This window comes from Panthera pardus, unplaced genomic scaffold (genome assembly GCF_024362965.1).
Source record: "Panthera pardus isolate Hobbes unplaced genomic scaffold, ASM2436296v1 HiC_scaffold_20, whole genome shotgun sequence".
NCBI classification, from domain to species: Eukaryota; Metazoa; Chordata; class Mammalia; order Carnivora; family Felidae; genus Panthera; species Panthera pardus.
Window position 1 is genome coordinate 64,191,974 of NW_026526766.1, and position 12,387 is coordinate 64,204,360.

The 12,387-nt window shown below is 33.7% G+C and overlaps 1 long non-coding RNA gene across 2 annotated transcripts in view; it reads left to right on the forward strand.

Annotated features, from left to right (window-relative positions):
• The first annotated feature begins 7 nt into the window (after positions 1 to 7).
• Positions 8 to 12,387, forward strand: part of LOC109270048 (uncharacterized) — a 28,522-nt gene continuing 16,142 nt past the window's right edge. Inside the window, exons 1-3 of one of the 2 annotated variants that reach the window (XR_008424286.1) lie at positions 8 to 128; positions 459 to 520; positions 2,381 to 2,428. This is a non-coding gene — a long non-coding RNA (uncharacterized LOC109270048). The remainder of the gene's footprint in view (positions 129 to 458; positions 521 to 2,380; positions 2,429 to 12,387) is intronic. The other variant, XR_008424285.1, reaches the window with a different exon arrangement.

Genomic DNA, 12,387 nt, shown 5'->3' on the forward strand with positions numbered 1-12,387 from the left:
GAAGGAAGGAAGGAAGGAAGAAAAGAATTGCTTCCTTGTGAACCTATACCATCATCCCTGAAGTGTAAACAGCCACACCAGGTTGATGGAAATTAAATTCCACATCCAAGCCAAGACAAACACACTTGGTAAGTTAGTTTTGTTTTTTAAGCGAAACTGGATTAAACAGTAATTGAGTCAATTTAAAGTTTGAATTGAAATATACCATTCTTATAAAAATCTGTGTCATCTGCCGAGTATGTTTTGCTGGAATTTGGTAGAATTGAGTAGAATTTACTTAGGGCTTTCTCATTATAGAAATTACTGATGAATTTGGTAACAATAACACAAGAATGAAGACTTTAAAAGTATCAACAAAAAGGTTAATTAGAATTATTTATCATGAGAGAGGAGACTGATTTTTGATACATGGAAACTAACAATTATCAAGAGTTTTTTGTTTTTTTTTCTTTAAACAGAATATAGTAGCCAACTTCTCTCCATTTAAGACAGGAAAATCAAACTTTTCCAAATTGCCAAGGTAAGTAAATTTATTTTTTATTTTATTTATTTTTGGGGGTGTGCGGGGAAGGAGAAAAGGGAGGGAGAGGAAGAGGGAGAGGGAGAGGGGGAGAGAGAGAGAGAGGGAGAATCCCAAGCAGGCCCCATGCTCAGCACAGAGACCAACATGGGGCTCAACCCCACAACCGTGAGATAATGACCTGAGCTGAAGTAAAGAGTCAGATGCTCAACTGACTGACCCACCCCAGGTGCCCCGCACCGTAAGTAAATTTAAACAAGTCTAAAGAGACACCTGATAAATTGCTAATACATATACAAAACCAAATTATCCAGAATTCAACAGGGTCTAACAGAGTGAAAGCATTTACATATTTTTTATATATGAAAACAATTAACTTTGTATTTTTATAACTATGTTAAACTCTCTCGTGATCCATAAGTCCTATTAATGTGACAAAAAATTTTAAAAAAAAAGCAATATAAAGCACAACGCAAAACTCTCTGAATGCCCAATTAGTGGAAATTAAATTTCTTTAACATTCTCTCTCAGATAAACTCAACATTGTTGCAGAACTTGCTAAGTGACTTTCCCTCATTTTTATCCATCCCAATATAAATTCTGAATACAAAATAAAGCTTCTCCTTGATACTCCTATTCCACATACTTTCAAGAGCTACCTTTCTGTGAACAGAAGTATAATTATGTTGCCTGGTCTTTAAACATTGGCCCCTGTTCCCCTACATCAACTACTCAAGGATTCATGGCTATTGGAATTTATGGTCTTCCAGGCTGCCCTACCTTGCAGATCTGACTCAGCTGTAATGACATAGAGTCAAATCCTGTCCCACTATTCTCCCCCTCTTCCAGGAAAATAATTCTTTTTCTCCCTTTGCTTTATAGTAAAATACTATATTCAGATTTTCAAAATTTTCTGAAAATGTTAGCATCTCTCCGAGGATTTAGGGAATCATTTAAAATCCCCTAGGGGAGCCCGGGTAGCTCAGTTAAGTTTCCAGCTTTGGCTCAGGTCATGATCTCATGGTTCATGAGTTAGAGCCCCACATCGGGCTCTGTGCTGACAGCTCAGAGCCTAGAGCCTGGAGCCTGCTTCAGATTCTGTGTCTCCCTCTCTGTCTGCCAACTCTCCCCCACTCATGCTTGTCTCTCTTCCTTTCTCTCTCTCTCTCTCTCTCTCTCAAAAATAAACACTAAAACATTTTTAAAATCCCCTATTCCTTTAAAACAAAAGCCCTTAGATTATTGTCTAACATAGTATTCAGAAGTCAACTTTTAGGTTAAAATTTAATGTATAGTACAATAATAACTGAGCTGTCTTTACCATTCTACTGAAATGCATGAAGGTCCCCCGAGAACCTCTTGGAGTTCCAGTTGCAATGTCTTTTTATCCTAGCCCCTCTTTTCTATGTATTTCTCTATATTTATTCCATCTATTCCCATGGCTTTATACATCATTCTTATTCTGCTGAAGCCTTCGTTTTATTTATTTATTTTTAGTTTATTTTTGAGAGAGAGAGAGAGACAGAGACAGTGAATGGAGGAGGGGCAGAGAGACAGGGAGAAAGAGAATCCCAAGCATGCTCTGCACTGTCAGCACAGAACCTGATGCAGGGCTTGAATGCATGAACTGTGAGATCATGACCTGAGACAAAACTAAGAGTCAGATGCTTAAACCCACTGAACCACCCAGGTGCCCTGAATCCTGTATTTTAAATCTAGTACTGACCTTTCCATTTAGATCCAAAATCATGTGTCTAAATATTAAGTTAAAGCATATACTTGACTGTCTTCTAGACATCTCAAAATTAACAAGTCCCAAAGAGAACTCAATACCTCTCCACCCAAACCTGTTTTCCCCAGGTATTCACCAACTCAGTAAATGATGACTGCTGACTCAATCAAAAATTGGTGGGTCATTCACAATTATTTTGTTTCTCCATGCTTATCTATTATTAAGTCCTGCCTGGCTACCACCAATATTTAAATTGTTCTGCTTCACTCCATTTATACCACTTTTACATTAGAAGTCCAATTAGCCATTATATTTCACTTGGAAATCCCAAAGCCCCCTAAATGCAGGTAAAACCACCTACTTCAACTCTCGTAACCACCAAACACCCCTTCTCAACCCAGAAATCATGTTCCTCCATTACTCTAAGTCTTCTAGTGTATTGATGTCACATTTAGCATAAGCTTGCTTGCTTGCTTTCTTTTTTTTTTTTTTTTTTGCTCTAGCTTATATAGCCTTTAATTATCTGGTTTCTGACTACTTATCTGCCTTCATGTGGTAGCAAAATTGTCTACCATGCTCTTGTGACACTGGATTTCTTTCTGTATTTAACCATATAGATCATTACACTTTCAAGGCTTCACACTGTTTCCTCTGCCTATAACACAATTCTTCTAGAACTTTACATTGCTGACTCCTAATTATTTATACTTAGCTTAAATTTTACCTTTCCAAACATTTAAAATATATTTTATTTTTAGAGTATTTTTAGGTTCACAGAAATATTGATGATAAGGGGAAGATTTTTCCCATATATCCACCTATACATGCATAGCTTCCTCCATTTATCAACATCCACCACCCGGGTAGTATATTTATTACAACTGATAAGCCTACATTGACATATCATTATCACTCAAAACACATAATTTCCATTAGGGTTCACTCTAGGTGGTGTACATTCTATGGATTTTTAATGCATAATGACATATATCAACCAACAGTATCATACAGAGTAATTTCACTGCCCCTAAAAATCTACGTGCTCTACTGTTTCATCTCATCTTTCCCTCTTACATCTGGCAACTGCCGATCTTTTCACCGTCTCCATAGTCATATAGCTGAAATTATAGAATAGGTAACTTTTTCAGGCTGGCTTCTCTTATTTATCTACATGCATTTAATATTCTCCCATGTCTTTTCATGGCTTGAAAGCTCATTTCTTTTTAGCATTGAGTAATATTACATTGTCTAGATGTACCACAGATTATTTATCTATTCACCTACCAAAAGACATCTTGTTTGACTCTAAATTTTAGCAATACTGAATAAAGATGCTATAAACATTCATCTGCATTTTTGCATGTACATATCTTTTCATCCTATTTGAGAAAATACTATGGAGTGCAATTGCTGGATTGTATAAGGCTATGTTTAGTTTTTTCAGAAGTAATGTATGCTTAAAAAATTGCTAAGAGGGGATCTTATGTTATGTTTTCTTATATAGATGACGATAATAGTATATAAAAAAGGTAGGAGGAAACTTTTGGAGGTTATGGATAATGCTTATGATACAGATTGTGGTGATGGTTTCATAGGTGTATACGTACCTCCAAAATCATCAAGTCATCAAGTTGTACACATTAAACTTGCACAGCTTTTTGGGTGTCTCATATATATATATATATATATATATATATATATATATATATATATATATATATATAATTCTAATTCTGTTATTTATTTAGCTCAAAAGGATATGGATATGGCCCAATCTCATTTGACAAGGCTCCTATAATGTAACTTTACTCCATTTCAAAGGGCATTGTATTTTTTAAGTTTATTTATTATTATTTTGAGAGAGAGAGGCAGAGAGCACACAAGTTGGAGAGGGGCAGAGAGAGACAGAAAGAGACAGAATCCCAAGCAGGCTCTGCACTGTCAGTGTGGAGCCTGATGTGGGGCTCTAACTCACCAACTGTGAGATTATGATCTGAATGGAAGTCAGACACTTAACTGACTGAGCCACACAGGTGCCCCACTTTACTCCATTTCTAATGGTTAGCTCAACTTGGAAGTTGTGTTACCTAGCTTAGTACTCTCCTTCCTATTTATAGACTGGTATTAGTAGACTTTTATTTTAATTTCCTATTCCCACTCCATAAGAGAAATTAAGATTTTATCCCCTCTAAAATCCAGGGGGAAAGTACACATAGTTTTTTGTTTTTGTTTTTGTTTTTTGAGTCTTTATATGTAGCTCTGATTCCTGAACTAAGTTACTTAATTCTTCCATAAGGACTACTAGGATAACCTCTAAATGACTTTATTCATCAGCTTATACCTTGACCTATGGCAGAGGATATTAGCTTTTCTCCAAAGCTGTGTTCTATTTCCCAAATGTAGGTTATGAGTTGTTAGAAATATATGGAAATGATTAAAGAAAAAATTATATTGCCACTCATATGAAATATAGGGTTTTAGCCATTAAAATAAAAATATAATACAGCAATATAAATATCCTCCTATCGATGACAATTAATACATGTCTCTAAGAAGTATCCAGTTTTCTAACTTTTAGTTATTTGCTAACTTTTCTTCACACATAACAACGAGCAGCAGAGACAATTAGTTGTCAATTATAGGGTGTTTTTCTAACCCTCTTTACCTTGTCTCCTTAGTACCAAAGCCAAAAGTGGAGGTGAAACAAGTTAGTAGATCAATTCAAAGGCAAAAATCCACATAAAGGACAAACTCCTACTCAATAATCCTGCCGTATCTTTCACTTCTCAATTTAGCCTTTTAATCACACAGTTTGAATGTATAAGATATTTTTCCTCTTTTACTGATTCATTTTCCCTCGAGTAAAATGGAGAGCTGTAAAAGTGAAATACAGATGTGAAAGAATTGCTAGCTTTGTATGCTTGTTAATACATGATTAATTCACTGCAAAGGCTTGGAGTGGTGGCTAAAGAATTTCAAATGTGACTAAAACCACAGAATATCATAAAAAAAAGAAATATCATAAAACAAAAACAAATCTTTAGAAACGTATATGTCCTGAAAGAAATATGTCAATCTTCTGGCCTCCTTATGTGAAAAAATAAAGTAGTATAATAGATCATTAATTAGTCATGTCTGATTTTATAGAATTCTATAAATATTCCACATCTTGACTTATCAACTGCAGTGGTATGGTTATTTGCAAGGTGCTTTCGAATTATTTTTCTCCTCTGTATGTGTATGTCTCTGTGTGTCTATGCAATATTGTCAATAACACAGAACAAGTAAGAAAATCTGTTAAAAGTGAATGTCATGAAAGATGAAATGACTGATGGATTTGAGAACTCTGTTTTATGTAGGGGGAACAAATATCACATTATGTCCAATTTTCTAAAACTGCAGGAAAATTTAGATATTATCAATTTTCTTTAATTCTAATAAAACTATCAACAATAATTTTAAATATATAAATAGGAAATAAGTACTAACATCAATAACAATTGATTTTGCACTCAAAACAGTATTTTCTGCCTGTGTTTCACATAACTCAAAGCACCACTTCTCTGTTTTATAGATGGAAATAGTTCAAGCCTTGTCCTAGACTTCTAAGATGCTACTCCAATTGAAAAAAAACCTAGTTATACCTGTATTACAATCCACACTCCAGCATGAAGTAGACATCTGGAGATTAACATGACTTCTCCATGCCATTCATTATCTCCTTTCAGTTGCTAGTATTCATGACCTTCTTTCAAAGGGTCACACTTTATCCTTCCATGTCCTCAGTGATATCTGCACTGCAGTATACATATTACCTCCTTAAGAAATGTTGCTGTAAAACTAATTGAATTAAAAACACTTTCTCCCATTCCACAAATTGCCTTTCACTCTGTTGATTGTTTTCCTTGCTGTGAAGATATCCTTTGAAGTAGTGCCACTTGTCTATTTTTTGCTTTTATTGCCTGTGCCTTTGTTGTCATACAATCATTGTCTACACCAAAGCCATAAAGATTTTCCCCTGGATTTTCTTCTAGGTTTAAGTTTTACATTTTGCATTTTTTAGATTTTAATTCATTTTAAGTTTATATTTCCATACAGTGTAAGATAAGGTAATTGTCCACTTTCATTCTTTTGCATGTAAATGTTGTTTTCCTAACACACTTTGTTGAAGGGACCATCTTTCCCCATTGTACTCTTGGCACCCTTGTCAAAGTTCAGTTGACCATTATGTGTGGATTTATTTCTGGGCTATTCTGTTCCACTTGTCTATATGTCTGTTTTTATGTAAGTACCATACTATTTTAATTACTGTAGCTTTGTAATAAATTTTGACATCAGAATGTTGATTCCTTCAGCTTTTTCTTTATCAAAATGGTTTTGGCTATTTGGGGTATTTTATGGTTGCATATATATAATTGTTTTTTCTGTTATAGTAAACAATGCTATTGAGATTTTGATAGGGATTGCACTGAATCTAGAAAATGCACTGTGCAGTATAGACATTTTAACAATATTAAGTCTTCCAATCCATAAACATAGAATGATTTCTATTTGTTTCTAATTTCTTTCATCAATGTTTTATAGTTTCAGTACACACAATCTTTTACCTCCTTGGTTAAGTTTATTTTTAAGTATTTTATTTTTGATGCTATTGTAAATAGAATCATTTTCTTAATTTCCTTTATCAGATAGTTTATTACAGAAACACAACTAATTTTTTTAATTAAAGTATAATGGACATGCAATGTTATATAAGTTTCAGTTGTACGACATATTGATTCAATAATTCTATACACTACTCAGTGCTCACCATAAGTGTAGTTACTATCTGTCACCAAACATTATAATATTATAGACCAAACCCTCTATCCTATACTTTTCATCTTCATAACCACTTATTTTATAACTGCAAGTTGTATCATTCTCTTTATGTATTTTACTCATCCTCCTACCAACCTTCTCTTGGGCAACCATAGTTTGTTCTCTGTATCCAACAATGTCTATGTGATACAACTATTTCATATAAATTTCACCTACATCGGAATCTAAAAAACAAATGAACTAAGAAGCAAAGAAACAAAGTAACACAACTGATTTTTGTATGTTGATTTCACATCTCAGGAATTATTGAATTTGTCCACTAGTTTTATTTATTTTTTGAGTTTACAATAAGGGTATAGTGTATTTATTATTATTTGTAAATTGTGTGGTATATACCTTATATATAAAGTGTATAATAACCTTATGTATAAAACACGTACATTTTTTCTGAGAGAGACAGTTGTTAAACATTTATCAACAAACCACCACCTGTGCCTCACTCTCATATAGGGAAGGGGGGATTTGTTTTGTTTTCACTCTTAGGACAATTATCTCTTTTTATTGAGAAATATCCAATTTCAGATTTCTGCCTATTGACCCTTTGTTGTTTTCTACAGTGTCAAAAGAGCTTGGCTTAAGGGCTATTACAAGGAAAAGAAGGCAGCAATTACCTATTTTCTTTATAATTAAAAGTGGCTTTTAAGGATGAATGTAGTTGACCCTTGAAACACAGTTTGAACTGTGTGGTCCACTTACACGCAAATTTTTTACAGCACAGTTCAGTAAATATACTTTCTCTTCCTTATGTTTTTCTTAATACTTTTTTCTCTAGCTTACTTTATTATAACAGTACAGTATGTAACACAAATAACATACAAAAATATATGATAATTGACTACTTATGTTATGGGCAAGGTTTCCAGTCAACAGTAGCTTACTACTAGTTAAATTTTGCGGGGGGCGGGGGTGTCAAAAGTTATACGCAGATTTTTGACTATGCAGGGGATGGGTCAGCACCCCAAATTCCTGCATTGTTCAAGGGTCAACTATATGTACACACTGCATTATCTTTGCTAATAATCAAGCTGACCCAAAATGTATTAGTTGTGTCTCTGAAATTATTTTATGAGTTTGAAAAAGATTTATGTTTGTGATATTAGAAAAACTTAAAAAAAATTTTTTTTTACTTTTTAAGAAACCAGTATGCACTCTGAGAACCAGAGTACCTACATTTTAAACCTGCAAACTACCAACTCTGTTATCTGCTTAAATAACCTCTCTGTACTTAAGTTTCCTCATCTGTGAAATTAACATGATAATAAAATCTATGGCACAGGGTTGTTGTGATAGTCAATGTGTGCAAAACATAAACAGTGCCTGGCACACAACAGAAGGCTTGCCATTATCATTACCATTGCTATTACTACTACAACTGCTGCTGCCCCACAAAGAAGTCAACTCACTGACATCTTTTTTGGGTTCTAATACTACAGACTGTGTGATCTTGGTAAGTCACTCTTTCTACACCAGCATGGATCTAAGGTTAGGACTCTTTTCACAGTTTACTTTTAATATCTGTAAGTCAGCGAGTTAACTACTTTGTTCATTAGTTCCACTAATTTTTTGTGGAGTCTTTTGAGTTTTCTACTTATATGTTCATGTCATCTACAAAGATAACTCTTTCTTTCTTTCTGTATTAAATGCCTTTTATTTATTTTTCATGCCTGACTTCTCTAAGACTTCTATTAAAATGTTGAATATAAGTTGCTGGAGTGGGCATCCTGGTCTTGTTATAGATCTTAGAAGAAAAGCTTTGGGTGGCAAGGTTGAGTAAGATGTTAGTCATTGGCTTTTCATATATGGCTTTTATTATGCTGAGGTAAATTCTATATTTCGTTTTTTTTTAAGATTTTTTATCATGAAAACACGTTGAATGTTGTGAGATGATTCTCCTGCAGCTACTGAGATGATCATGTGATTTTTGTCATTCACTGGTGTTGTGTATCACATTACTTGTGTATTTTAAACTATCCTTGCATTCCCAGTGATAAAACCACTTGATCATGGTGTATGAGCCTTCTAATAATGTGTTGTTGAATTCAGTTTACTACCATTTTGCTGAGGAAGTTTTCATCTATATTAATCAGGGATTTTGGCATGTAATTTTTTCTTATAATGTTTTTATCCAGTTTTAGTATCAGAGTAATGCTGGCCTCACAAAATGAGTTTGCAAGTATTCTCTGCTTTTCTATTTTTTCTGGAAGAGTTTCAGAAGAATTGTTATTAATTCTTCTTTAAATGTTTGTTTTAATTCACCAGACAAGCCATGTGGTCCTGGACTTTTCTTTCCTGGGAGGTTTTTTTATTATTGAGTCAATCTCTTTACTCATTATTGATCTGTTCAGATTTTTTATTTCTTCATGATTCAATATTGGTAGGCTGTATGTTTCCAGGAATTTATCCATTCTTTGGGGTTATCTAATATGTTGGTGTATAACTGTTCATAGCAGTCCCTTATGATTCTCTTTATTTTTGAAGCATCCCTTGTAATTATCTCTTCTATTGTTTAATTTGTGTTTTACCTTGCTTGCTTTCTTAGTGTAGTAAAAGGTTTTTCAAGTCTGTTTATCTCTTCAAAAGCCAAGTCAGTTTTAATTTTTTTCTATTGTATTTTTGTACTATATTTCATTTATTTCTGCTTTATTATTTCTTTCTTCCACTGGCTTTGGGCTTAGGTTGTTCTTTTCTTAGTTACTTGAGTTGTAAAGTCAGGTTAAGATATCTCTTCTTTTTTAACGTATATGTTACTGTTACAAGCTTTCTTCTTCCTACTGATTTGGCTCCATCCCATATGTTTTGGTATTTTGTATTTTTTTTTAATATGTATTTAAAAAAATTTTTTTAATGTTTATTTATTTTTGATAGAGAGAGACAGAGCATGAGTGGGGGAGGAGCAGAGAGAGAGGGAGACACAGAATCCGAAGCAGGCTCTAGGCTCTGAGCTGTCAGCACAGAGCCCAATGCGGGGCTCAAACTCACGAACTGTGAGATCATGACCTGAGCCGAAGTTGGATGCTCAACCGACTGAGCCACCCAGGCGCCCCATTTAATGTTTATTTATTTCTGAGAGAGAGCACAAGTGGGGTAGGGGCAGAGAGAGAGGGGGACAGAGGATCCAAAGCAGGCTCTGCACTGACAGCAGCAAGCCTGATGTGGGGCTTGAACTCACAAACCATGAGATCATGACCTAAGCTGGAGTCAGACACTCAAATGACTAGGCCATCCAGGTGCTCTTGGTACCCTTTTTTTGTTTATCTTGAGTTATTTTCTTATTTCCCTTTTGATTTCTTCTTTGACCCACTCATTGTTCAAGAGTGTGTTGTTATATTTCCACACATTTGTGAATAAACCCATACATATACAGTTAATTGATCTTTAACAAAGGTACCAAGAGTACACATGGAGAAATGATAGATTCCCAAAAATGATGTTTAAGAAACTGAATATCCACATTCAAAAGAATGTTATAGCTTATACCATATACAAAATATATGATACATATATCATATACAAAAATGAGCTCAAAATGGATATAGGATCTGAAAGTGTGAAACTCCTAAAAGAAAACATAGGAAAACTTCATGACATTGGTCTTGACAGTAATTTCTTAGATTTATCATCAACATGTAGTCAACAAAAGCAAAAAATAGACTACAAAAATCCTACAACTCAGCAACAAAAAATCAAATAATGAACTTAAGAAATGGTGCAAGGACTTGAAGAGGAATTTCTCCAAAGAGAACATAAAATCGCCAACAGACACAGGAAAATATGCTTGGCATCCCTAATTTCTCCCAGAAAAACAAAGATAACAAGTGTGGGTGAGGACATGGGGAAATTAGAACCCACGTACATTGTTGATACAAATATAAGATAATGCTGTCACTATGGAAATCAGTACAGAAGTTCCTCAAAAAATTAAAAATAAAACTACCAAATGATCCAGCAATCCCACTCCTGGGTATATATCCAAAATAATTCATAACCGGATCTCAAAGAGATAGCTGCACTCTCATCCTCACTATGGTATTCAAAAAGCCAAAATATGAAAACCTAAATGTCCATCAGTGAATGAATGAAGAAAATGTGACATATGCATACAATATTTGATTTTAAAACAGAAGGAAATGCTGTTATATGCAATTACATGAATGAATCTGGAGGACATCATGTTAAGTGAAATAAGTATGTTACAGGACAAATACTGCATGATTCCACTTACATGAGACATCCAAAATAGTCAAACTCCTAGAAACAGAGTAGAATAGTAATTTCGAGGGGATGGAAGGAGGGAGATAAGGGGAGCTGTTCCTCAACAGGTATTAAGTTTCAGTTATACAAGATGTATACATTATAGAGATCTGCTGTACATCATGTATTAACAATACTGTACCACACACCTATAAAAAATTAAGATAGATTTCATGTTAAGTGTTTTTACCATAATGAAAAAAAAATGAGTTATCTAGGATTAGACAGCTAACCTTGAAAGTGCTACCTAATCTACTAGCGAATCTCTAATTGTACCTTTTTCATGGAAAAGTACTTTTCTTGGTTTTTCAATCTGATAATATCCCTTTTAGATATATCACATTTTCTAGCCTTGGATTTTCTAAACTATGTAGATATTTTAACAGGTGAAATCTGAGAAAATTTTTCTAATGCTACCTATTGAGGAGACTGAGGTCAAATGAGATTCAGTAATATACCAGTTTTTATAGTTTCTCAGTGACATAATTTGGATGAGGATGGTGATCTTCAAATTCCCATTCCACTGGTTCTGCTTATGCCTACTAAGGAAAAAGTTTGATTATTAAATGTGTGTCTTTATTCTCCCTTCTCACATCATCTCTAATCTAAGTTTTCTTTGGTAGCTCTATTCAAAAAGAAAAAAGGAAGTGATATTTTCAGGCTTTATTGAAGAATAGAAAATAAATTAATGTTCTAATCAAAACCATAGAAATATACATATTTTAATCCTTGGGAAAATATATTTGACAGGTAAAATACAGCATTTCCTAGTAACAATGTTTTTTTTTATTTCATCAGTAATATGGATTAAATGTCCAAGAAAACTGACCTTACTATTTTTTTTTGCTTCATATAGAATTTTTAGTCCTAAATATATAAATTCTGGGAAATGTACTTAGAGAGAGTTGGAATTTTTTCAAGTAGAATGTAAACAAAATGTATAAATTCAAATCATTTAAACAATTTTAATTATAGATTAATCTCCAAATTTCAAGAGAAACAG